Source organism: Ixodes scapularis, unplaced genomic scaffold, assembly GCF_016920785.2.
Source record: "Ixodes scapularis isolate PalLabHiFi unplaced genomic scaffold, ASM1692078v2 PGA_scaffold7__128_contigs__length_106722199, whole genome shotgun sequence".
Classification (NCBI taxonomy): domain Eukaryota; kingdom Metazoa; phylum Arthropoda; class Arachnida; order Ixodida; family Ixodidae; genus Ixodes; species Ixodes scapularis.
The window spans coordinates 43,670,075-43,697,975 of record NW_024609882.1 but is presented as its reverse complement, the minus strand read 5'-3'; the positions used below and the strand labels follow the sequence as shown (position 1 = coordinate 43,697,975).

The 27,901-nt window shown below is 47.2% G+C and overlaps 1 protein-coding gene across 2 annotated transcripts in view; it reads left to right on the top strand.

The window, feature by feature from the left end:
• Positions 1–8,060: 8,060 nt before the first annotated feature.
• Positions 8,061–27,901, top strand: part of LOC115320636 (cardioacceleratory peptide receptor) — a 387,787-nt gene continuing 367,946 nt past the window's right edge. For both annotated transcript variants that reach the window (XM_040214021.3, XM_042286202.1), the window contains exon 1: positions 8,061–8,114. The gene's annotated coding sequence lies outside the window, so the exon portion shown is untranslated. The remainder of the gene's footprint in view (positions 8,115–27,901) is intronic.

Genomic DNA, 27,901 nt, shown 5'->3' with positions numbered 1-27,901 from the left:
GTCCTCCGAAGCTTCCCGTTCATCTCGTTCCTGATTAATTTAGTCCCGACGATAGCGCGGGTGTCATAAGCCTTTGAGCAATTACCGCATATTTTCACGGGTGGTGACCCAAATAACAATAAATAAACAGGAAGAAATAAACGTTTAATGTGGCGAACTTGCGCCGAAAACAAAAAGGGATAGACGATAATAACAAAGCGTCGCGAGCGTCGAATTCGGCGAGACAGCAGAGTCGAACGCTGGGGCGAAAACTGACCGTGGCTCGCCACGCGGAGCCCCTTATGTAAGTACATGCGTGGGCTTCTGGAATAATCGGCGCAGAAAGTTCGACGCGTAGAACATTCGGTCCTCGAACAAGCAACAGCATTCTCGAATTTACCAGAATACTAGTCTGCAGGAATAAACAAAAAGATGCGCCGCTCGCAGGAATCGAACCCTAGCTTTTCGCGTAGGAGCGAAATACGATAACCGTTAGGCCACGCGCGCACTGCCTGCCTATCCAAAAACAAAACAAAGCAAATAAAAAGAACGGTAAACTAAAGAGCCATTTGGAACACATAAGGTTCACAGTCCTATCGAGCGTAGGTCGGCTTCGGTCGCACGACGTGGACGACTTCCGGTCGTGGAGGGCGGCGTGACGAAGTCCGTGTTCCGTTGGGCATCACCTCGTAGTTCAGATCCCCGAGTCGACGAAGCACTTTGTAGGGTCGAAAGTAGCGCTTCAGGAGTTTTTCGCTGAGACCACAGCGGCGGATCGGTGTCCACACCCACACCCTGTTTCCGGGCTGGAAGTGGACGTCCCGGCGACGAAGGTTGTAACGGCCAGTGTCGAAACGTTGCTGGGCTTGAATCCGGAGTCGGGCGAGCTGACGGACTTCTGCCCGTTTGGCAACCACCTGGTGTCGCTTCCGTCGACAGCCGGTTCATGGGGTAACATCGCGTCCAGCATTGTCGTTACTTTGCGACCATGAACCAGTTGAAAGGGCTTCTTACACAGCCGTGCAAGAAGCCCTTTCAAGGCACCCCTGTGGTCTCTTGCACCGCCGTGTTGTAGACAAAGGCGACGTACGGCAACACCTCGTCCCACGTCTTGTGCTCCAAGTCGACGTACATGGAAACCTTGTCGGCGATGGTCTTGTTTAGTCTTTCCGTCATCCCGTTTGTCAGCGGGTGGTACGCCGTGCTGCGACGATTTCTGGTGTGGCTGAGACGAAGGACTTCTTGTGTCAGCTGGGCCATGAACGAGGATCCACGGTCTGAGATCAGGGCTTCGGGAGCACCGTGCCGGAGGACGATGGATTCAATAAAAAACTTGGCAACTTCCACAGCAGTTTCGGAAGGAAGGGCTTTCGTTTCGGCGTACCGCGTGAGATAATCTGTGGCGACGATTATCCAGCGATTTCCCGACGTCGACGGCGGAAAAGGGCCAAGTAGATCCATTCCGATCTGCTGGAAGGGTGCTGTTGGCGGAGGAATTGACTGCAAGAGTCCGGCCGGCCTCGTCGGAGGTTTCTTTCGTCGCTGGCATACACGGCATGATCGTGTGTATAGGTGGACGGTTTTGGGAAGCATGGGCCAGTAATACTTTTCACGAATACGGGCCAGTGTCCGGCTGTAACCAAGGTGTCCTGACGTCGGGTCGTCGTGGCAGGCTTGAAAGATCTCCTCCCGAAGGTCGGTCGGGATTACCAGCAGCCACGTCGAGTTGTTGTTCCCGAAGTTCTCTTTGTAGAGTACACAGTACACCTTGTCTAACGGCGAAGGTCGGCAGGGCTCGCGAAAAAACACGTGGCATGGCACTCCCGCGCCCTTCAAGGTGCTCTATTAGTGCGTGCAGCTCAGGATCGTCTCGATGACGTCGGGCCACGTCGTCGGTGTTCACTGCGCCCAGGAAACACTCGTCGTCATCGTCGTCGCTGCTGTCGGAAGATGTTTCGACGGGAGCTCTGGACAGGCAGTCGGCGTCGCTGTGCTTGCGGCCTAACTTGTAGACCACGGACATGTTGAACTCTTGTAGTCAAAGACTACATCGCGCGAGGCGTCCTGACGGTTCCCTGACGTTCGCAAGCCAGCAGAGCGAGTGGTGGTCCGTTACTACCCGGAACGGGCTCCCGTATAAGTACGGACGAAACATCGTGATTGCCCAGACGACCGCAAGGCATTCTTTCTCAGTAGTGGAGTAATTTTTCTCCGCCTTGGACTATGTCCGACTTGCGTAGGTGATGACTCGCTCGGTGCCTTCTTGTACTTGAACCAGTACCGCGCCAAGTCCTGCATTAATTGCGTCCGTGTGAATCTCGGTTTCCGCATCCTGGTCGAAATGTCCAAGAACAGGAGGAGTTTGCAGTCGTCGCTTCAGCTCGTCGAATGCCTGCTGCTGCTCCTCGGCCCATTCGAACTTCTCGATGTCCTTCGTGAGGTTTGTGAGTGGTGCAGAAATCCTTGCGAAATCTCGAACGAAGCTCCGATAGTAGGCACATAGCCCAAGAAACCTTCGCACGGCCTTCTTGTCTCTAGGCGCTGGAAATGCTGCGACGGCGTGAGTCTTCTCTCGGTGTGGGCGAATGCCTTAGTTACTAACCACGTGACCAAGGAACTTCAGTTCGTCATAGGCGAAGCGACACTTCGACGGCTTGGGGGTGAGTCCGGCGGTCCGTATGGCTTGGAGAACAGCTCGGAGTCGTCGCAAGTGCTCGTCGAAGTCGCCGGAAAACACTACGACGTCGTCGAGGTAGAGGAGACAGCTCTGCCGCTTCAGTCCTGCCAGTACGGTGTCCATGACACGCTGGAAAGTTGCTGGCGCCGTGCATTGTCTGAAGGGCATCACCTTAAACACGTACAACCCATCCGGTGTGACGAAGGCTGTCTTTTCTCGGTCCCGTTCGTCGACCTCGATCTGCCAGTAGCCGCTCTTCAGGTCTATCGATGAAAAGTATCGAGAATGGCGCAGCCGGTCTAACGTGTCGTCGATGCGGGGTAGTGGATAGACGTCTTTCTTCGTCTCTGCGTTCAGCTGCCGGTAGTCCACGCAGAACCTAAGCGTCCCGTCTTTCTTCTTAACCAGTACTACTGGAGAGGCCCAAGGACTGCTTAAAGGTTGAATTATGTCGTCGTTCAGCATGTCTTGAACTTGCTCCTGGATCACCTGCCTATCTTTCACGGAGACTCTGTACGGAGACCGATGCACAGGACGCGCGTCGTCCTCGTTAATGAGGCGGTGCTTCGCAAGGGTGGTTTGGCGCACCTTCGACGACGTCGCAAAACAGTCGCGGTATTCGGCGAGGAGGTCAATCAGCTGGCGTCATTTCGGGCCCAGAAGCTTAGGGTCAATGTCTAGCTGCGCTGGCAACGTATTGTCTTGCTGAAGTGGCGAGGATTTGTCAGTAATGGCGGCCATTTTTGAGGAGTTTCGGAGTTCCTCGACGTGGCCAACGGCTGCACCTATCGTGAAGTGTTGCGCTTCGTTTCGGAAGTTCGTCATGAGGACCACAGTGCGGCCGTTCTGAAGTTCAGCTACCCCTCTTGCGACGCCTATTCCTCTTCCTAGAAGCAACTGGAGGCTCCCCTCGAGCAGAACTTCGCCGCAGAAAGCTTCGGTGATCCCCACAGGCACAAAAACACTCGACCGCGGCGGTAAGTTCACGTGACTTGTGAGGACTCGGACCGCGGATGACGTCGCTTTGGCTTCCTTCCGTGGTGAAACAGGTTTTCGTAAAGTTAGCCGGTTTGCTCTGAGGTCGATGACGGCGCCATACTCGCAGAGAAAGTCCATTCCGAGAATAACGTCCCTCGAACACTCTTGCAGAACGACGAACTTGACAGGGCACGTCTCACCATGAATCTCGACGCGAGCAGTGCATCTCCCAACTGGTGTAATAAGGTGTCCTCCGGCGGTTCTTTTTTGTGGTCCATCCCACGGCGCCATGACTTTTCGAAGGCGGCGGGAGAGCCTCCCACTCAAGACTGAGTAGTCTGCTCCGGTGTCCACGAGTGCCGATGCGTTGAGGCCGTCAATAACAACGTTTAGATTGCTGGACACCGATGCAGGAACATCGTCGTGATGCGTAGCGTCGGGACAGTGGGAGCGCTCCGTCGTTCTTCGAGGCTCTTTACGTCGGTCGTCTTCGGCAACTCCACCACCAGGGGTTGCCGCGCCTAGTTTCCCCGGCGTAGAGTGAGGGGCGACAGGCTTTCACGTCGGGGTCGGTGCATCAGCGAAGCTGGACGTCGTGGCGAAGGCAACCGGAACTCTCGGCTGGACGCAGGCTTGGGGGACTGAGATCGTCGCAGGCACTCGTCGATCTCCCGAGGGCGTTCACCATACCGGGGGCGCGGGTCATTTGGGTGGAATCCGCGCAGCCCGAGTCCTCGGTATGGGCATCGGCGGTACACATGGTCAGCTTCCCAGCAGTGGTAACGCAGCGGGCGTCGGTCGGCCGTCCTCCAGACGTCTGTCTTCCTCGTCGCAGGTTGCTCTGGGTGAACGTGCGCCTGATCTTCCTGTCGTCGGGGGTACTGCGGCGTTGGGGCGTTTCTTCGGGGTGGCGCCGTGGCTTGGTGGGGAGCTTGCGGCGGTCGTCGGGCCATCGCGGCGTAGCTCAACGCCGGTTCCTTCGGTGCCACCGTGGTGACGGGAACCTCTGGTTGGAGCGCCCGATGCACTTCTTCTCGGACAGCCTCGGCGATGGAAAGGGTTGGCGGACGGCTGGTGGTTGGCAGCAACCTTCGCAGTTCCTTCGCAACCTTCGCAGGGACCCTCCGGTCTCCCCACCTCTGGAACGAACACCCAGCAGCAGCAGCCCCCCCCCCCCCGCCACCTACACCACGGCAACCCAGGGACCAAGTGGATACACCATCCAGGCTGCCCTTGGGGGATACGACGCAGCGCCCGCAGCGCAGGCGGCTGCATTCTGCCAGCCCCCCCCCCTCCCCCCACTGCCGTTCCAGACCTCGTATGGGACTGCGCATCCCTTCCCCCCACCGACACCAGTCGAGATCCCCGTCTACGAACCGGCTACCCCGAAGCAGCGCATCTTTACCGTGCATGACCTCCCCACACGAACAGACCTCGGGGAGGCCTTCATTCACGTGCAGAATGCGAACATAAGTTCGCAACTTCTCTCCCGACGGGACATCTTTGAGCTTCAGCTCCTCGAGGCATTCCTCGAGGTTTGGGATAGCCACCCCCCCCCCCTTGCATCGCAGAGCCGACTCAAAATCTTCGATAGAGTACGGCTCCTCTCTCACGTCGCCACCTCGGGAAGGAACGCCGCTCTCGACGGGTATGCTGACCCCAGCGCTAGCTACCTCCTCGGAGCCCCAGCACGACGAGCCGACCAGCCTCAGCGAACCGCAAGCCCCACTAAAACCAGGAAAAACCCAGGCCGGCAAAGCCGCAAGGACAATCCGAGGAAGAACCCCCCCAAGGACAAGTGATTCGCAACCCACTTTTGCTTCTCCCCGACGAGTCCCCGAAACCCTGGTGTCCCCGTCACTTCAACAGAGACTGCCTGTCGATTTTCAAGGAACTTTTCCAGGACTTTCCAACCCCCCCCCGTCAGTGCTCCCCGCGCACACCCTACTAGCCCGGTAATAATGGCAACCCCCACCGAGCAAGTACAGCACCCTGTGCTCCCCGCGGAACCCCCTGTGGTCTCCTCCTTTTCGACTCTCCCAGAGTCCCCTTTGCGGCTCCCAGAAGCCCGCAAGTTGCCCATTGGCCCGCATGAACCGGCAGTGCCCATGACCTGCCAAAACCTCGCGCGCTACCTCGACGTTCAACGACAGCAACCGGTCCACTTAGACCTAGTGCTCTCAAACCCACAAGCCCAATGGTGCATTGTGGATGGCCAGCCGACGTTGGCCTTCATACAAGATGTCGTCCAGGTGCCCGATCTCCTCACTCAAGCGATGGCTGTCGCCGGTATTCCCCTACAGCCTCCAGAGCCAGGACACCCCAACCAGCCCCTCCAGGAGCCAGGCAAGACTGATACCCATCAAATCGCGGCCGAGCGCGTCCTACGTTACCTCGAGGCGCATGAGCCCCCCGTCCCCCCTCAAGAGGGCCAGCCTGGACAACCTCGACCAGACGACCAAGAGGACGAGGACCTCTCCCAGGAAGAAGACACCAGGCGACAGGCAACCCGGCATGCAGGCCCCCCCACCCACCAGCCTGTCTCTCCATAAAGCCCCCCCCCCCCTAAAGTCGACTGGCAGAGGCAACTGGCCACCGCCATTGCACGCCACCTTCGTGCGGTCGGGGTTTGGGCGTGGAGCCACCTTGACAACTTCCTTCTCGCCCACCCCGACCCCGCCTTTCTCACCAAAGTCACCCGGGACTTCCTCGTCCAACTGGACAAATGCGGCATCCAAGTCAACATGAAGGACACAACGACGGAGCCAACAAAGAGCATCCGCTTCCTTGGCTTTTTGTTGGAAGGAAGAGACGACATGATCGGACACACCACGCTAAGGAAGAAAGACTTGGCAAGCATTATCCAACAGCTTCAACAGCCACTTCCACTTAAAACCGTTCAGCGCTATGTGGGCCACCTTGTTTTTTACTTTTCTTTATACAGGGCCCACTAACATATGTTAGGGCCACTGTTCAAGTTACTTCACCGCTCCCAGCCTCTCCCCAACGGCTACATCGCCACCCTACGGCAAGTGTGGCAGATGCTTCCTCATCGGATCCCTTGGAGAATTGAAGCACCATCAGAGGCGATCGCATCTGATGCAAGTCCCGCTGGACTGGGCGTTGCCACAAAACGTGGCAACTTGGCCGTCATCACGGACCGTACCCCGGACATCTACCTACGCGAAGCACAAGCACTGACCATCACGGCCCTTGTATTCCCACCGGGGACGATCATCCTTTGTGACAATGCGGCTGTTGTCGCTGCAGTGACACGTGGACACGGTCGCGCCTTGCCGTGGCAGCTGGCCACGGCAATTTCGCTTTTATTTGGAATAAAGAGGCTATGGACCCGCTGGGTGCCGACGTGTACCAACCCTGCCGACGCCCCCTCACGTTTCACACGCGCTCTGGCCCCATTCTGACCAATGAGGGGGCGCCGCCAGGGGGGGGGGGGGGGGGGGCGCTCTCCGCTCGTATAAAAAGCGCAGAGGGCAGCACGGGCAGACAGTCGAGTCCAACGGGCCAAAAGATTTCAAATTCAAAAAATTCTGAAAAATGTTTCGTTTACTTTTTATTTGAAGATACTTAGTTAAAATACATCAGTGCAATACTAACGCCGAACTTGAGATATGTCACATCTTGGAATCGTAATGGCAATACATTTTTTTGCCAGAACAAAGTAAGATTGGATTCTCATGCAGCGTGCGTTTAGTTTACCATTTGGAAGACGGCATTGGCACACGTTGTAGGTAAGCAATTGTGGCAGGTCTGTACCGCCGCTGACTTGGGGCCTTTAATGTGCATTGCGCAGAAGTGACACACGACCGCACTTCGATACGAGGCTCATCCAGGTCGAGACGGGCACGAGTGAGAACTGAACCCAGGATCCCTCTATGCTACAGTACTAGCTTTCGCTCCACGTGTTCCGAGCTGCGACGTTTGCGTGTTCCAAGCTGCGACCATAAGAGTCAAATTTGGCGTTTCATGTTTAGACAGTACGAGGCTACACTGTAAAAAAAAAAACGTAAGTTAACACCATTTTCCAAAACTGGAAAGCGCCGTGAGAGGCACGCACGGGCAAAACGCCGTAGAGGCGACATGAGGGCACGAGTCCGTAAATGTACGGCTTCACATATTTCTTAGTTCAGGTCTGTGTTTCCTTTTCTTTCAAGTAAAAACACATAACACACGCCACGTTTGCTCTAAAGATAGTTTTCTCGTAGGCAGATGCCTCGTGTGACGTACCATTCGTGCGATTGCGAAAATCTCTTTGAACGGCGGAGGGAGACTCACCCAAAAGCCGGCGCACTCAGCTCGCGGACGAAGCCATCCGAGCGAGAGGAGCGACGGAGCGACTGTCCGCCACGTGATGTTTACTTGCTGCGCGCCGCTGCACCCGCTCGCTCGCGCGTGAACCACCAGGAGGCGGTGAGGGCGGCAGCTCTCTTCGTTGTCGCCGCGAACATCTGTCACCAAGGTAAGATAGCTCATTTTCGCATGCGCCTTGCGAGATAACCGAAGTGCAGAAGGAATCAAAGACGCGTAACTTAACGCAATTGCGCGGGCTGAGTCAGAAAACGCGCCGTATTTTTTGCTTTAGCCTCCCGACTCAGTTGCGCGAGGGAAGCCTATCCACGGATCAGACTCGACTCGATGGACGTGTGCAGGCACGGGGCTCATCGCCATGGGAGTTTGGTTTGCTCTGGGCTGAGCAGGGGGGTAAAGGTGGGTGAGAAGGAGTGGCAAATCCCGTGCGCCGACACCCGGGGTCCCGAGTGAACGATAGCAAAAGAGAGCGACAGAACACGAGAGAAAGAAAGCAACGTTGCCATGGTAAACGTGAAGAGTGAAAACTCTCAGCAATATAAACAGTGATAATTTAACGTTGTAAACTAAATTCTGAGCTATTCTAACGCTTATAAAAAGCAATAAAGTCATTACGCTGCATTAACTTCCCTTCTGTCGAAATCTCGGAAATCTGGTGGTTGCGCAGTTTCGTATTCCTCAACCGCTCCCACCCACGCCGCACCGGCGGAGCCGGGTATATGGTTTAGTTTAGCGTTAACGCGAGGCCGTACATCTGCGCGTTATGCAAAAAGAAAGCTTCGAAAGGAACGCGAATATCTTTCCACCGGTAAGTTCGTGGATTGTTGAAGTTCACGAAACTGCTCTGATGATGTAACCGTGTTTGGGACCCCGAGGGTCTGCCTGCATGCTCCGCCGCTTGCGGCAGCCAGAATGTATGGGAAAATGGCGGACCTTTTCCTCTAGAGTTAGTATGTATGATCTCTATGGGGCTGAGTGGACTCTCCGGAACTCTTTCTGTTCGTACCTTTTTTTGCTTTCGGGCGCCGTCCTTTTTTGCTTTCGGGCACCGTCACTTTTTCGCTTTTGGGCGCGGTAAGAACCGGAGAGATCAGATTTTAATATGAAACACTGAACCGCACTCGTTGAATAATCATAATGAACGCTGTCGCGTTCTGAATTTAAGAGCATGTCGTGTTTTCTCTAGTTTATACAGGGGCGTAAAGGTGGGTGAGGAGGAGTGGCAAATCCCGTGCGCCGACGCCCGGGGTCTCGAGTGAACGAACGCAAAAGAGAGCGACAGAACACGAGAGAAAGAAAGCAACGTTGCCATGGTAAACGCGAAGAGTGAAAGCTCTCAGCAATATAAACAGTGATAATTTAACGTTGTAAACTAAATTCTGAGCTATTCCAACGCTTATAAAAAGCAATAAAGTCATTAAGCTACATTAACTTCCCTTCTGTCGAAATCTCGGAAATCTGGTAGTTCCGCAGTTTCGTATTCCTCAACCGCGCCCACCCGCGCCCCACCGGCGAAGCCGGGTATATGGTTTAGTTTAGCGTTAACGCGAGGCCGTACATCTGCGCGCTATGCAAAAAAAAAAGCTTCGAAAGGAACGCGAATATCTTTCCACCGGTAAGTTCGTGGATTGTTGAAGTTCACGAAACTGCTCTGATAATGTAACCGTGTTTGGGACCCCGAGGGTCTGCCTGCATGCTCCGCCGCTTGCGGCAGCCAGAATGTATGGGAAAATGGCGGACCTTTTCCTCTAGAGTTAGTATGTATGATCTCTATGAGTTTATACACTGATGTTTAGGACAATTGCTGGAACGCGTATCCCCGCTGGATCGCTGCAGCCCGAGTGCGGCCACCAGGCGGCAATCTTGCATGTTGAGAAAGCGCGCTTTTGGAGCGTTGCGGAGGCTGGCGGTAGCGTGCTGAAGACACGGTTTCTAATCGTTCGTCGTCATTCACCGAAGAAGTTATTTAAAACCCTATGTAAGACGTGAGACTTGCCGTTGAGAACACGTGACAATTTTTACGGAAGCGCAGTGCCGCAGAAAAAAAGCACAACTCGTCGAAAGCAAGTTTTGCCGGTCTCGCGGCGTGTTTAAAGCTTCCTTGGCACGCCGAAGCGCTGCGTCTCTATGCCTTCGCGCGCTTGGATGCCGGTCAAGAATCGACACCATGTGGATGTGTTTTGCGAGTGTAATGTGCCTGTATCCGTATGTGGCTCTGGAGCAGCGGTTTACTTTACAGTGACGACTGTATTTGTAACTAAGTGGCGACAGAAGAGGGGGGGAAGGTACGTCTTTTGTTTCTTTGTTAGACGGTTCAGAGAATACCGCGCACAACAGCTCCTCAGCAGTGATCAGCGGTGTCTCATTATCAACCTACCTGATTTCACTTGACGTTTGAGCACGGCTCGCCTAATTGTGATTGGTCAACAGACTGCACACAACCATATGGACCGCACTTCAAAGATTTTCATTCTCGCCGTCTTGTACTTTTGCCTTCGAAAAGCGTCCTTGCTCTACAGTGTTGCTCTATTTGTGCTGCTATGTGGTCTATTAGAGTAGATTTGGAACATAGCCATGGTCAATAGTGCATAAGAGCAACTGTACAGATTGCTTTCCCCCCTTTATTGATATCAACTCACCTGAACATCTGGACGCTCCAGACCTTTTTAGCCGATATAAGATGCAAAGACATCTATGCACGACACAACTTCAAAACGTTTCCGCAGCACCAATTCTTGATCGGTATCGAAGCGTGCGAAGGCACAGAGACTCAGCGCTTCGGCATGCCAAGGAAGCTTTAATCATGCCGCTAGACCGTCGAAACTTGCTTTTGACGAGTTGTGCCTTTTTCTTGCGGCACTGCGCTTCCTTAAAAATTTACACTTGTTCTCATCAGCAAATATCCGACTTACACAGGGTTTTAAAAAAGCGTTTTCTGGCGAATGACGACGAACGAATAGAAAATCTGTCTTCAGCACGCTGCAGCCAGCCTCCGCAACGCTCCAAAAACGCGATTTTTCGACATGCAAGGTTGCCGTCTGGTGGCCGCACTCGGGGAGCGGGGATGCGCGATCGTACAATTGTCATGGAGATCAGTGAGTTTATATGTAGAAAACGTTCTTGTCTATGGCAGGTTTGTTTCCAGGAAGGCCACTAATCTCCACTAAAGGGCTGATGGTGCATTGAGCGAACAGGTACGAAGCCAGTGGAAGTAAGCGGCTTGTCCCGGAAGTGAGCGCTCGACAGGCTTTCCCACTCTTACGAGCGGTGGTCTAAACAGTTTCCAAGGCGCTTGATTTCCTTTTATTATATCAAGAGATCCTGCTTGTCGCGCAATAACAGTTCATGCAGGTCCGAGAAGTCTTTTTGGAAGTCATTTCATGTCTTGATAATTTCGAGATTCGAGTTGATTAAGTGTAAATTCCCCAAGTTCAAATTCCTCATTCTCAAATTTGATTACTAAAAGGGATTATTAAATCCCACGTAAAAATGCAAGAAAGCATGAACCAAAACATTAACTAAATGCGCTATAAAACCCAGCAAACACTCGACTTCTGGTATAAGCATCGAACTTCCGATGGCTTCACTCGCGCCCGACTCTGAGCAAGGCTAAGCGCCTTCTAGGCCCCTATACTAGAGGTGAGTGAGGTAGGCCTACCGCGCGAACGACGGCCGTGCTTGCATAACATACCACGGGATGGCACCACCGACGTCATTAGATGCTATAGAGCCTCAAGTAAGAGTGCTTTCAACTTAAACCATGGAGTGTGCTTGCAATTTCATGGCGGCGTTAAAGATGGCGGATTATACAGTTTTCTGCGTGTAAAAATTGCTTAACCTATCGAAAGAAAAATGGTGTCTATGGTAAAGTGCTATTTTATTCTTCGCGTAAAATCTTCAAGCATCTGTTTATTACCGGATTTACGTTGAAAAACTGTCCGTAGCCCCGTAACCAACAGCAAAATTTTGCAATGTAATGGCGCCCATAAACAAATGACATGCCTTGATCTAGCAGTTGAACACACTCTTACTTGAGGCTCTTAATTAGATGCTGACTGGAAGCAGATGACGACATGCCACCTGCTTTGGCCGCTATGATTCATTAAATACTTTCAGCAGATATGATGTATTACCGCTCGATAATAAATAGGACTGAAGTACACAAACCACTTCCGTTCCACGATGAGCTTCCATAGACGAAAACAAGTCTGTTCTTTCATAAAATTGAGGAACCCCGAGTTACTCGCTTATATTTGCCTACGTAAAAGTTACTATTAAAATATGTGCTCAAGCAAAAAGTGGCCACTTTCCGAGAAGAGTGTCCAACCCTTGGTTTCCCTTTTTTAGTAGCTTCTCATTGGCTGGAATGATTATTGATGCCTTGCGTGGGAGGAAAAGCGCTCTCAATCATTGTTCCGGTGCCACGGATTACTTGAGGAACATTCGTATGAATCTTCCTCCCATTACTTTCATTTTAGGGAGAAATGCTTGTTGTGACATGTGTGGTTTATTCGCTATGTTTAAATAGTTTTGTTGCTTTGCAATTGTCGAAGATGGGACTGATTTAGTACTTGCAGCGAGATTTAAAGGCAATGAGGTCATAGTTCTGTGTTTTGCTTTTTATCCCCTTTTATTACAACACTTCCAACAGCAATCTTTTTGCTGCGAATAATTGTGTGTTATAATTGCAGTAACAATAGTTTTTATGGCACTGTGAGGAACTGCGGGAATTTCTATAGTACTTGCATCACTTTTTACAATGAGATAAACCGAAATCGCCTGCTCCAAAAGCTCAAATGTGGGCGACACGCTACCACAGCCGTGATGAAGCACTCACGCATCTTTTTGTTGCAGATTATACTACTTCTGAGCATCGCCAGCAATGATGGGGCCCATATGCTGGACGAACCAGAGGACGCCACGGAATTGATCGTTCTCCAGCCAACCACGGGAAAACAGTGGCTCCTGGGACCCATCTTTGTGGATTTCAAGTTGGGAGCATTAGGAGCCTGCCAACACTGGTCTTCAGCTACGATGCCTCTGCAAAAGCCGTTATCCTGCGCCAGTCATTCGAGGCACGCTACCACAGCCATGATGGAGCGCTCGGACATCTTTTTGCTGCAAGTTCGTTATTTGAATACTTCAGCTTGCCGTCGTTCAAGCAACTATTGTCTGCTAGTGGTATCCTGCCCCAGTACCAGCTACAAGTATCTCGGTGCAACGATTACAAATGATATGGACTACCTGGCCCAACAGGAAAGAAACTTAGTCGCAAACTGAAACCATTTTAAAACCATTTTACAAACCATTACAAGGGGGCACGACAACGTTATGCCGGCGTTAACAGTCTTCATGACGCAGATGCTGTTGCTCCTGTTCACGGCTTCATCAAGTACCTCGGACGACGACGGGGCCTGCCCTTCGTCATGGTCGCGGGAGCGCCCGTTCAACACCGACTCAGCAGCGCAAGAGGAAGCTCCTGCTGCCTCGCTCCTGACGTGGCCAACATGGTCCCTCACCGACAACAACCGCAGGATGGCGCACCGTGGGACGTTTCCGTTCCCGTCCGTCGGCTGCCTTCAAAAGCATCTTCCACCGCTGCAATCGCTGGGGCACGACAAAGCCATGCCGGCGTTAACAGTCTTCATGACGCAGATGCTGTTGCTCCTGTTCACGGCTTCACCAAGTACCTCGGACGGCGATGGGGCCTGCCTTTCGTCATGGTCGCGGGAGCGCCCGTTCAACACCGACTCAGCAGCGCAAGAGGAAGCTCCTGCTGCCTCACTCCTGACGTGGCCAACGTGGTCCCTCACCGACAACAACCGCAGGATGGCGCACCGTGGGACGTTTCCGTTTCCGTCCGTCGGCTGCCTTCAAAAGCATCTTCCACCGCTGCAATCGCTGGGGCACGACAAAGCCATGCCGGCGTTAACAGTCTTCATGACGCAGGTTAGTTACATGCAAAACGCAAATTGGAAACAACCAAATAACACCCTACCTTTTGAAATGTCGTGCCCCATCGACATGAAGCGCCTACTAACCCTTTCTTGCGACGCAGTCATTTTTGTATTTTCATGCAAAGCCTGTATCGAGTTTCTTAAAGTCTTGCTGCTGCTTTCCGGCGATGTGGAAGGGAACCCAGGCCCCATGTCTCTAGCCCAAATAGAGGAATTCAATAATCTTAAAGACACTGTTACAAAACTTCAGGCGAGTCATTCTACGCTTCAGCAGGAAGTCACTCAGCTTACAGAGCAGCAAAAGCAGTACGAAGCGACCGTTTCGGCCCTTGAGGAACGCGTAGACCAGCTCTCGAGTGAACTGAAATCCCGGAAAGGAACAGGTGATTGCGATACATCTACTGCACCTCACCTTACGGAGGCTTTAAACGAGCTGTCTAAATTAAAAGCGCGCTGCGACGACGCGGAGGGAAGATCCCGCCGTTCTAATCTAATATTTTTCGGAATCGCTGACACTGACAAAGAAACTTGGGCTCAATCTGAGGGCGCGATCACAAGCCTGTTTTCCGAGAAACTCGGTATCGAAGTTTTATCTTCCGGAATTGAAAGAGCTCACCGTTTAGGAGCATTCCATCAGCAGAACATTCGTCCCATCATTGTGAAGTTTTCATCGTTCAAAGAAAAAGAGGGCATTCTTGGTTTTGCGCACAAGCTTAAGGGCTCACGCGTTGCAATCAGTCAAGATTTTCCACTTCCTGTAAGGCTCACACGACGTCGTCTTCTTGATTTTGCCAGACCAAAGGGAACGCCTTTTCGGCTGCGTCACGATAAACTGTTCATAGATGGCAAGTGTTTTGTGTTCGATGACGCTATCGGCTCGGTTGTTGAAAAATGTACGTATACTCGGCGACAACTTTTCTTGGCAATGCAGTGGAGGGTACAGGCACGTGTTCCCTATCCCATTTTGAGCACTGGATAAGGCTGTGCGCGGGCTCTCGTCAACTTCCACTGCATTGCCAAGAAAAGTTGTCGCCGAGTATAGCAATGCCGGCGTTCTTCGCGTTTGCCCACTCACAATCAAACTGCCAAACCCCACGTTATCAATAAGATATCTTCTATTCATTCTATTTTGTTTACTAACATTAGAAGCCTCATCCCAAAGAGAGATGATGTGAATTCCTTGATTCAAACATGCAACGCCGACTTTATTGTTCTTACTGAGACGGTGGTTGAATCCCGACATATCAGATGCTGAATTGTTTCCTTCTTATCCAAACTTTCGTGTGTACAGGTGCGAAAGAATTACTAGAAAGGGGGGAGGCGTACTTTTGGCTATTAATAATCAAATCACGTCTCGGCTCATTCCACTTTCTACCGCACTAGAAGTCGTATGGGTTTACCTCCCTACAGCGCCCTCTGTTGTACTGGGCGTATGTTATAGGCCACCTGATAGTAATAAGGAATTCACCTTTGAGCTTCATAAGTGTCTTTCTGAACTCGCTACTCAATATCCTAACGCTTCTGTTGTACTTCTTGGGGATTTTAATTACTGGAATATTAATTGGTCTACCTTCACATCCACTTGCACTTCCTCTCAAGAATTTATAGATCTTTAGCTATATTATAACCTAACAAATATTATCACACAGCCTACTAGAATTGCCGACTGCTGCAGCAATATACTCGACTTGTGCTTAAGTCAGGAGCATTCTTTTTTTAGCAACGTTACCTACTTAACAGGAATCAGCGACCATCTTGTCATCGACATAACACTCTCTCTCACTGTTCCTCGGAAATCACATTATTGCAAATACATTTGCGACTACGCGAGGGCCGACTATGTGTCTATCAACTCATGCCTCGAAGAATTTTACCAATCATTCTCTGTTAATCTCGAGGAAAGAGCCGTTGATGAAAATTGGACGCTCTATAAAAATAAGCTATCCCACTTAGTTGAGCGCTTCATCCTATTGACCCGCATCATATCAGATAACTGTCACCCATGGTATAACAAAACGGTGCATAGTCATGCTAACAAGAAAAAGCGACTTTATAAACGAGCGAAATCTGTCAACAATTCAGCCTCGTGGGATGCATATTATGCGTGCGCTCGAACATACAAAACCGCCATTGCTGATGCTAAAATTAAGTTTTATACTCACGACCTCCCCAACATTTTAACAAATAAACCCAAAAAGTTCAGGAAAGTGGTCAACCCAGCTCTGTCTCTTCCATTGCAGTTCATAAACGACAACAGCATCCCACTCTCAGACGAAGATAGCGCTCTTTACCTTAACAATTTCTTCACATCAATCTTTACTAAAGAAGACTTGCTAAACGTTCCCGACTCATGCCCATTAACTCACCCCCAGACGAATCCTATCATAATTGACCACGCAGGTGTATTGAAAGCAATAGAAAACCTAAAGGTTTCCTCGAGCTCTGGAGACGACCAAATTAATTCAAAGGTATTAATAAACACTAAACGCATTTCCTCTGTTTTTTTTCTGTGACATATTCTCACAGTCGCTCACGCTTTCCATAGTTCCACGTGACTGGAAAATAGCTAACGTAATACCTGTTCACAAAACTGGTGATCGCCAACTAATAAGTAATTACCTTCCCATCCCTCTCACCAGTGTTCCATCTAAGCTCATGGAGCATATACTTTATTCAAATATGATAAACTTTCTTGACTCTCATAACCTTCTTTTTCAACATCAGCACGGATTTCGTAAATCTTACTCTTGTGAAACCCAGCTAACCGCCTTCCTTACTGATATTTACTCAAGCTTTGATTCGAATATCCAGACCGACGCCATTTTCATTGACTTCTCCAAAGCATTCGATAAAGTACCCCACCAACGTCTTTTAACAAAGCTTAACAATATTAATATTCATCCGTCTGCTGTTAAGTGGATTTTTGAATTCCTAATTAACCGTAAGCAATATTCCTCCGTTAACAACGTAAAATCTCCTACCTCTTCCGTAACGTCAGGTGTCCCCCAGGGAACCGTACTGGGCCCCCTTTTGTTCCTAATCTATATTAATGGTCTCCACCTTAATATCGCTTCTTCTGTGCGCCTGTTCGCCGACGATTGTGTCATTTACCGACCCATTCTTTCATACCATGATCATCATGCTCTCCAGGAAGACCGGGAATCTGTAATCCATTGGTGTGAAAAATGGCAGATGACATTAAACTTAAATAAATGTAGATCCCTATCAATTTCCCGCAGTTCGCGTGCCACACCATTTTCGTATTACCTCTCTAACACTCAAGTAATAGCATGCTCATCATATAAGTACCTGGGTGTTCATCTCACCTCTAACCTATCATGGACTACTCACATAACTTCTGTTATTTCTGATACCAACCGTTCTCTCGGATACTTGCGCCGTAACCTTAAACTTGCTACACCCTCCGTAAAACGACTAGCGTATACTACTCTTATAAGATCGAAATTAGAATACGCCTCATCTATATGGTCCCCATGGCAGTCCTACCTTGCAAATAATCTAGAATCCGTCCAAAACAGAGCCCTTCGTTTTATTTATAACAACTACTCCCCATATACCAGCATATCAGGATTACGCCAATCAGCTAACCTTCATTCACTTCCCCTTCGCCGCCGACTATCACGCCTTTCTCTCCTCCATCGAATTTTTTATCACAATATCCACCTCAAAGAATTACTGCTATCACCTCCCTATCCTATTTTCCCGCGTCTAGATCACCTATGTAAATTACGTCCAATTCGATCATCAACTGTTTCTCACCAGACTTCCACACTACAATTGGCCATAGAGGATTGGAATTCACTACCTCATAACATCGTTTCTATTAATGATACTACTAAAATTGTTGAAGCCATTACCCTCTCTTTATCTAACCTACCTAGCTAGCTTACAGTGTTATAATTGTGTTTACTGTTCTATTTGTTTTTGTTCGATTGCCACCCCCTTGTATATTGCCCCACGGGCCCTCAAGGAAAATAAATGATGATGATGATTTGTGTGGGATGGTGTGGCATCTTGCCAGACATTCATACAACATATATTCGGTGGGGAGAATCCTGTGGAAAACACACGCCGTCCCGGCTCCGTCACATACGCCAACGACGCGCTTACATACAGTGCGACCGTGATAAAAAGCGTGGACCGATACCAGTACGAGTTGGGGAGGTTGCTATTGGGGGGAAGCAGCTGCACGGCGAACGCAGCAGTCACGGGGGAGATGGGCTGGTCCACGCACCAAAGCAGGGAGGCCAGGTCCAATCTACACTACATGGGAACAATGAAATGCATCCCGCCACAGAGCATCGCGAGAAGGATGTATTACCATATAAGATACAAGGGAACAAAACAAAACTGGGTAAAGCAGCTAAATGCCATAGATTCAAAATTTAGCAGGGGCGGGGGGGGGGGGGGGGGGGGGACGGCCTGGGGAACAGGCGACCACGGAAAAAAAATGGACCAAAACTATTCGCAAAGAGGGGACACAGGCCGGAACCCACCAGTGGCAGAGACCGACCCAGAAGAAACAGAGCCTCGAGCTTTACCGAAAGCGCAAGTGTGACCCAGCTCCGTTCCGCCGGTACAGGGGAGACAGAACCAGCGCCCTGCTTTTCCAGGTACGAACGGGCTGCCTCCTAACTCAGAGCCGGAGGTGCGAGTTGTACAGGGACGACCCAACCTGCCAACTTTGCGGAAAGGAAGAAGAGACTATCGACCACGTCTTCAGCCGACGCAAACGCCTCGAACACACCGGGAAAAACGCCTCCAGCTGCAGCTTGGAACCGGCCCTGGGACTCGCGGATGCAGACGACGACGTCGCCCGGAGGGAAACGGAAGACACGGAGTGCCGCCTGGTGGTGTGGGAGAGACTTTGCCGCAACATGGAAACTCTCAATGGCCGTGGACTTCAGAAGTGGACATTCATAAAGTGAACACTTTATTTTATTATGGAACCAGAGGCACTCTTCCAGAGTACCCGCCCTGATCGAAAAGGGTCTTGGTTCACCTGACTTACTTACTTACTTAGCATACAGCAGAGACCCGTCGAACGCGCACTTACCTTCGGTAGGTGGCATGGGCTGTGTTCCAAATCCACTCAAATAGATCTGAGTTACTCCGGCGTGTCGTGTCACGTGAAAAAAATACAGGTAGAGCAACGCTGCACATGGTAGGTTTTCGAAAGCCAGGGTATAAAACCCTTACCATGGAGTAAGACCGAGTAAATTTTCGAACACGGTCATAGAAACTCAAGCGAAGCAGCCTTGTTTTGTAGTAGGAATTGGCCAGATGGAACGTTTGCGAGTGTTCGGTTCTATCAATATCTGGTGAAGTTTGTCCCCTCAAGAATTTACATAAGCAACCGCTTAAGTAAATAAAATAAAGAAAAGTTTAGGTTTTATTTGGTGTACTACTACTTTTTTTTATTGTATCAGAGGTATGCTCTTGATACCGTGAAGAAATGTTTCAGAAATTGTATGTAATTTCACATCGGCTTTTCGAGACTGGCACTGAATTTTTTTTTTTATTTTATTCGGGATGTGAAACCAATAACATAAAAACAAAACAAAAAACCTATCAATTCTTTTATTTAGTTTTTCAATATTTCAAAGTTGTGTTCTAGAGAAGGTGCGTGTTCAGAGTTATTAAAGAAAATATAAAAAAACGCGTATAATTTTTTTTTAAGTTTAATTACATCAGCTAAATCCACTAAATGTAAACAAAACATGTACAAATCTGCCCTAGCATTTACTTGCTTATTAACATTATTTCCAATAGTTTCACGTACTTAAAATATATAAACATAATATTCTGAAGCTAGGGTTTTATGTGCTAGATAAGACTTTTCTTCTGGTATTACGACAGTTGCATGTTGCAATCTACTGAAGACTGCCCTTTCCATTAAAGAAGACAATGACGACAGCGGGATAGAATCCAACTCGCACAAAATGTACTCTTCGCTCGTGCGTCGCCTGGCCCCGGTGCTTCATTTCATGCCTGCGTGCCCAAAAGGGAATGGGCGTGTGTGTGTGTGGCGCGTATAAGGCCGACCTTTTCGCGCCAACGTGTGCATTTTCTCAGGGGAAGACGTCGGTACTTCCTTGTTGGTGGAAAAAATATTGACAAAATCAATAGCGAGGCTTGACACGCCTGAAAATATAACATTAAAACCTATTAAAACTATGAATATACTTCCCTTTTTTCGATTTTGCTCACCTCTGTCTGCAAATTTGTTTTCTTGTTACACATCTGTCTCTGCAAGTTGTAATTTGAGTGTGCTTTTTGCCCTTCAACATTGCAGCCTGGTCGTTACTACATTACTTTGAAGGGCACCAAGTAACAGATATAAATTTGACTTTCAGCGTTGTTCTTTTAATATTTCTGTTTGAATTTTTAACGAGAAATCCTGAAGCGGGCCTCACTAAGGAGCTAGACGGCATTTCATAAAACGTAAAATATAATTTATGCTCTTTTTCACTTCATCCTTGTACGCTATTGTAGAGTGCCGACCATACACATAATTGTGGAAGAGGTGCGGAATATTTGGATTATCTCAAAATTTCAATAAAGTTGATGCGCACAAGCTTTTCAGTATTCGTATTCCATAAAAAAACTATCGTAGATTCGTTCTGCCCGCATAAAAAAACTACAGAATATACGTAAGTTTTTTTTATCTTACTTTTTTTTTCTTATAATATTTGTGCAAAAAATCAGACGGTCATAAAATACCGTCTACCTCAGGCTTACCTTTCTCTTTTATGGTTAAACTCGCGATAAAAGTATATTAGAGCCATTAGAAGTGTTGTGCTTGTTTTATCAACTAAAACGACCAAGAATAAAATTGTGTCCAAAGAGCAGCTGCAATGAGATTTGTGAAATGATACCGCTCGTTTAATAGAAGCATCACATCAGTCAACGTAGGGAGAAGGTCCTCCCATCTAGTTAAAGGACGCGTATTCTCAATATCGTAAACTTATGCACAAAAAAATGCATAATTCGCGTCAAGTACCAGGAATAGGGAAGGAACTAATTAATTGCGGTGCCTCTGTGTCGTAAAACAACATCCATGCAGCGCAACGGGTTTGAACCGTATGGTACAGTCCTAAATCCCACATTAGCAAATTTAGGATGCCTTCATTTGACCGGTAGTCATATTTAGTATTTATGACACTTCCGAATTCCACACGCAAAATATTTATTTCATCGCGGGAATTTCATAAAACTATACAAAATATTATGGCGAGTATTTATGAAGTATACATCTGTTTTCTCTAGTTCCACATTTCTTGATTATTTAGCACGTCAGGAGAAAACTAAAGAAAACATTGTATAAAAAGCCTGTTTCTTGACAATACATATTATCGATTAAGTACTGTATTCAAATATATGATTTTAACAAAAATCTTGAAATCATATTCACTGCCTCGTTAACACTACTACTAAATTAACAACCTTTTCCAATCCTGACAACCACCAAAAAATACGAAACCTTTAGCATGTTTATTTTGGTGTACGTCGTAATAAATAGTTTGCATATACTGGAATAATATACGAGACAAAGGCGACGCGACGTGCTGTAAACGAGTATATTATTATAGGATAATATAAACGGCTTCTTTTTACATTTAAATCTGCTCCAGCATCAGCAAGGTGTGCCCCTGAAATTCACAGTCTGGCTAGATTTTAAATATCATTAAAAAGAAGACATTTGACGTCAGAAAAGCACGAGAATATTATTTAGAAAAAACAGCGTTCTTTTTTTTTTTTTTTTGGTTACGAGAGCATATTACATGTTTATCATAAATCCCACGAGAGTAAATGTAAAGCATGAAATTATAAGTCGAGGCTATGTAAACAGAATAGCGTATGAAGCTGGACTCCCATTCTGATGCAGACATTAAGATGGCGAATCCAAAGAGCCCTTCGTCATTCAGGAAATGAAAGTCACGTCCTTACATATCGTCTTCCTCAAAAATTCCGCCTATATTATGATACACCCCAAACAGACACCCACTTCACAAGAGTAATGCCGTTACGGCATTACGGGCTGTAACAGCCCGTAATAAAATGAAATTCATATGGACATTGAAGCGTCGGCTGTATATTATCGTCTGGTATATTTCTGGGGGGGGGGGGGGGGGGGCGGCTCAACCAGAATGCTCTTATTAATCTGTTCACGTGTTTTGTTTGTGTTTCCGTCCGACGCTAAATATATTTCTCTGAAAAGTAATTTTCCTACGGTAAAAGCGGCCAAATATTCTCAGAACAAGCGTGACCAACCAGCTGACGTCATATTACATTGTGTAAGTCAGAGATTTATACTTTGCAAGGGGCAACTTTACAAATTATTTTATATAGAGAAAATATAATGTTACAGCTGAGTACACGGAATTCTGCTGTAGCTATTCTTTGCAGATACTACGATGATCCTGAGCTTTGTGGTTGCTGTTTCATCTATTGACGTAGAAACGTATTTGAGAAGAATCAGAATGAGAGCAAGGCTCTTGTATCAATTCATTTTGTTTTGTTTTGCAGCAGCATAGTTATTCCTTGAGCTCAAAGACACTATTTTGAATAAATTGTATCGTATACCTTCTTTTGTATCCTGCATTTCTGCTCTTGGTGCTCTTCATTTTGTCGAAGTTAGTATTATCTACGACCCATCAACTGTGACTGGTGCACAATAAAAAGAAAACAGAAAGTAAGAACAAAAATCACGTCAACATAAAGTATCAAGAAGGGCGTAGCTAGAATTACCACATTGTAAGCTTAAAAGCATGATGGTTTTGGCAGATTCCTTCCTGAGCTATTGAAGCTGCATTAGCCCTTTTTTTTCGCAGTATATTGCACAATGTTTCTGGTAAAATGAGGGCCTTTGACGGCTTAAGAAATACATAGGACATGCAAAAGCGCTTTCAAGAGATGCAAAAGAAGAAAAAAAACTCAATAATATTACGACATCATAATATGTTTGTGATGGAACCGTTTACATCAAGATTGCTGAAATCATTAAATTAACCGTTTGTTTCCTATAACAGCTAAAGCAAAAAATATTTAAAAAAAGATTTATTAAAGATAATACAAGGTTGAAATGTTAAAAAACAAATGTGTTGACTTCGAGAAAAAAGAGAATCTTCGAACTTCCTCAGTGTCACCTAATCTTTATTCAAGGGGTCACAAAAACAAATATAATACAAAGTAACCGCTTTGGTTAAATCCGCACACTTGCATACTCCCTCGCGTATTCTTCTAACCTCCACGCGCTAGCAAAACACCACCCCCTTTTCGCTGTTATCTCCACCATTCTTGAAAGGCAATCTGCGCAAATAGGGAAGGCTTATTCAGAGAAAAGGTACTGGCATGCAAGCCACGCGGACATTGAAAAGAAATAAACAAAAATAAGACGGGCATAAGCGGAAAATTTGATGACAATTGCCGCCCAGCCCAAGACGTGCAAGGATGACAACTCAAAAGGCCTCACTCCTTGCGGGGAAAGTTATCTCTCAGGACACGCACTTTTATTTTTTCGTCTGACTCCAGCCTCATCATCAAACCTTTTTTCCTTTTATTGTTATGCCCACCTAAACCAAAACGGGGATTAGAAAATAAATATCGTTGAATCCCGCGCCGATAACGAGCGCACCTAGGCTCGTGTTTCAAGTTCCAGAATTCTCGTCGAATCTTTTTGTACTCTGTACGCTCATCACAAATCCAATCTCTGAGTTTTTTTGTTTTTTTTCATTTTGCTCTTGGCATTTCACCACGCTCCCCCTCAATTCGCCTATATAATTGAAGAAACACTCTTGATCCTCTCTTTCGTGATAGTCTTTCTCGTTTTTCTAATTTTCTTCCTAAGAGAGCCTATACATAATTAGACATGAGGAAGATACATAGAAAGGGGGGACGGACAACGAAGTTGTCCGACCCCCCTTTCTATGTATCTTCCTCATGTCTAATTACCGTTACCAACACGCTCGTTTTGTACTTAACCTATACATGTGTCTTGTTTTTTCGGCAGCAGTCGTTGGGAAAAGGCAATACTCTATAGGTTAACAACTTTTTTACTTTTTATGAAACAATGAATATACTTAAAGACTTCAAAATTATGTGAGGATTTTTTGCAAAATATTTTTAATATTAGTAAACTAAAAAATATTTTAAGTGTGATTAGCGAGATGTAGCTTAGGAGAAGAAAATTAGTATTCGTTTACTATATATTACATTTTACCAAAACAGTGAGCCGTGAAAGAACCAAAATTTGAACAGCTCTCGCACGTTTTTGGTTCGCGGCAAAGGCACATTGCACTCAACCTCAATCTATCATTAAGGACCGTTGAAAAACTGAATTCATAGCGAATTATATCGGTGCGCGAAACCGCAGTCTTATGCTTGAAGCAGGACACGAGACATGTTCAATTTATGAGCGATGGGGGATAGAAGGCAGCGACACAAAGACGAAGCGTTCAATTTTCGAACTAAGGGGTTTCGCCCTTGTTTACATATATTGGCAGCAGGAGAGAAAGAACGTGTTTCGAGCATCCCCTGCCAACTTTCTGTTTTCATTACAAAAAAAGGTATCTGAATTCATCATCAGCTACTCGCGATGTCTGCAGCGCACATTCTAAATAAACCGGTTTTGAGCGTCTTTTGAAAATTTTATTTTTTAAGTCTCTTGTGTTCTTTCTCCGGTGCTAACTTGCAATGTATTTTTTATAGCTTTATTCAATTAAAAGTTTCAACGTTCTGCGCACTTCCCTGTTTGCGCCTTGCATTAACGTCACCCGGATCATTGAGAAAGCTAAACAAAGATATTCAGAACTCAAGATTTGGCGACAACATCGACTCAAACATAAATCAAGCAAAGCGTGGTCTCCCTTCGATCATTTTATATTAAAAAAAATGCATATGTATAGACTAAATTTTTTTATTTGTGCTAATTGAACAGTTAAGCCAATTCTACAATCATAGTTCAATACGAGAAAACAATTTCGACTACTATTGAACATCCACGGTATACACCTTTTGTTGCTTGTCTTCATGCAGTCTGAATCAGTTAACTCCTAATGATCCAAAATGCTTCATCAAATTAATCGTCAGCCTTTTTTACTTCGATAAACTGAAGTCATGCGCACGCAGTTTCGTAGCTAGGGATACTCCTATTCTTATATAACTGGCGTTCAATTTTATTTTTTATTTTATAACTTCCTCACGTTCAAACTCACTCACAAGAGTTGTCATTGAAAGCCAGTGTACCAATCCAAATACACTTCATCTTGTTTGCTTCCCTTGGTAAAAAAAAATTATATTACAAAAAAAAAAAAACAGTAGCCGTCTGTCCTTATCATTGTTTTTATTCTTCCAAACAAAAGCTTTCCCTTATATTGCACTTATCAGCGATTCAAAACTTTTCCAAACACACGCACACAACTATTAAAATAAAAATATGGACTTTACCTCAGTCACAGCGAACTGCGGTACGTGATAACATAAGAGAGAGAGAGAGAGAGAAGTCTTGCAAAAGGGGAAAACCATCGTTGGAGTTACAGCCATAGGCCGAACGGTCATCGTTGGATTGGGGGGAGGGGAAGGGGATAACAGCTGATAGAAGAAAAAATTGTGAAAAGAGAGAGGGAGGTTGTTTCGCCAAAGCCGACAAGCGGGGCGCGAGGAGCCACAGAACGTGGCTGGCAGAAAAGAGGGCGGAGCCGAGGAAGGAAGGAGATCCTTTAAAAATGTCCAAGTGTCTTGTCTAGAGGTCTGTAGCACGTCTTCACAGTGTCCAGGGTGAACGAATCAGGTTCGGCACGCGGTGTCCGAATTTCCAAGCACTGTCACCAGTCACACCAGCACCAAGCTTCCCAGTATGCCGAGCCAAAGTGCAATGGGTCGGCGAGCATCTCTCTGCTGTATACACAACACAGCGTTGCGAAAGGATTGGGGGGAACATTAATAGATTCCGTTCCCTCAACAGGGGCGGTCGAGCCTATTGTATGCATAAGGGACATTCCGCAGAGTGCTACGGAATGACATTCTTTGCTTGTGTTTGGCTTTTATTCTAGCCGCTTAAATACTCTTTCCGTTCGGACGTTCTCGTAACCAACATGCATGTGAGAGAGTTTCAGTCAATCTCCGTGTTCGGCGTAACGCTGGTCATGAGTGAGGCAAGTCTGAACTCCGAGCGAGCTGTAGCCGCCAGTGAAGCCGCCGGGGGTGGAGCTCGCCTCTTCGGCGACGTGCAAACTCCACAGGGGTATGGCCAACGCTTACGCACACACCGATCACATTTCGTGAGAAACATAAAGGCTGCATTAAGTAGACACGTATAAACGACTTCAAAGGGTCGGAAGTGAGAGCGCTATTACTATTACTGAAGAAAGACGCAGCGCGAATAGTTTTTTTTTATGGCTGTTTGCACTGTTGGGCAGTGAAAACAGTCGTAAGACTGTCTTTACTGCTAAACAGTAAAAACAATCGTAAGAGCTTGTTGTTGCTGTTGTTTTCTCAACTAGGCACAGCCATTCGATTCTCTAAAAAATGTATGTGGAGCGCAAATGTAAGCAGGAGATCGGCTTAGTTAAAGTTTGATAAATAAAACTAAAAAAATAAACATAGGGAGGGATGAAAGATGTGCCGTTCTGTCCGTGCCTATGTTTAGCCTTTCAGATTTATTTAACTTAACCAACACGCTCAGGTGGAACTAAGTTAAAGTTTGAGCTTCATTGATTTTTTTAACTGGTTAAGCTCTACTTTGAGGTCGAAGTGTTGAAAAAATGCTACCACCTTGATGCATTTTGTGTCCTTGGCGGTTCCGTCAAACCTCTTAAATTAAAAGTATAAAGGGTGTTGCTTTTAACCCTTCATGCCCCTTCAGCTTGATCCATTTTCGATGGGCTCAAAGTATTATGGTAGGCTATATTAATTTCCTTGGTCTTCCCGACAGCTCGGATAAAATTTGAAGTAGTTTGCTGGACTCTTCTCAAAGCGTTGCAGTTTAAAGAAGCCCACAGCGCGGCCGAAACTCAAGGACGAATAATACATTTTGGAGACCCTGTCTATTTAGGTTTTTAACACTTGTGGTCAGACATGAACATACTTTCTTGGAATGAATAAAACAGCTATGTCTAGCTTCCTTTTGAATCGTGCTGGGGACAAAAACGACGATCGGGACACACCGGTTACGGGATTCGGGCACGCACACACACTCGAGCATCACGAAAGGCAGCCGGTCATCGAAGGCCGGACCAGAATAAACCTCAAGTATTGGGCGCTACCATTCAAGTCTACTTGAATACAACAAAAGCAAAACAAAATAATATTGTCACAAAGACGAGGAGGTGGGAAGGCGGGCAAGGCGGCCAGTCAGAAATAGATAGAATAGGATGACGAGTGTGCCACTGGACTGACTAACCTTCATCGTCCCATTGTAAAACAAGTTTTCGAGAGAAGAGAACCGTGTTTTTCGGCCCAAGTAACTAAATTAAGAATGCCAGAAAGCTCAAACTCCATTTGTTTTTACCTTAAAGAGTGGGGACAAGGAGGACAACACGACACAAATCTCCAAACCAGAGCTAACATTTATTTTCCGCTTCACAATCTTATATAGGTGCGTACACAAAGAAGGAAACCGAAAGAACAAAAAGCAATACGAAGACTCGGACACACAAAACGAAAAAAACTTTGAACTCGTGTGAGGGGGCGACATTCGAACAATTCGAACAAATTAATGAGTATTTTGTATCTGTTTTCACTGAGGAACAGTTTCGTTTGCCATGTGATTCATTTTGTGTATCCCCAACCATATGATGTGAATCTGTCACCTTTACGCAAGAAGGCATTTTGGCAATTATTGATCGACTCTCCTTAAGCTCTGCACCTGGTGAAGACGATATATGTCCCAAACCTTTGAAGGTAACATGAACCATATCTTGTCATCTACTATATCCCATTTTTAAGCAATCTGTAGAGC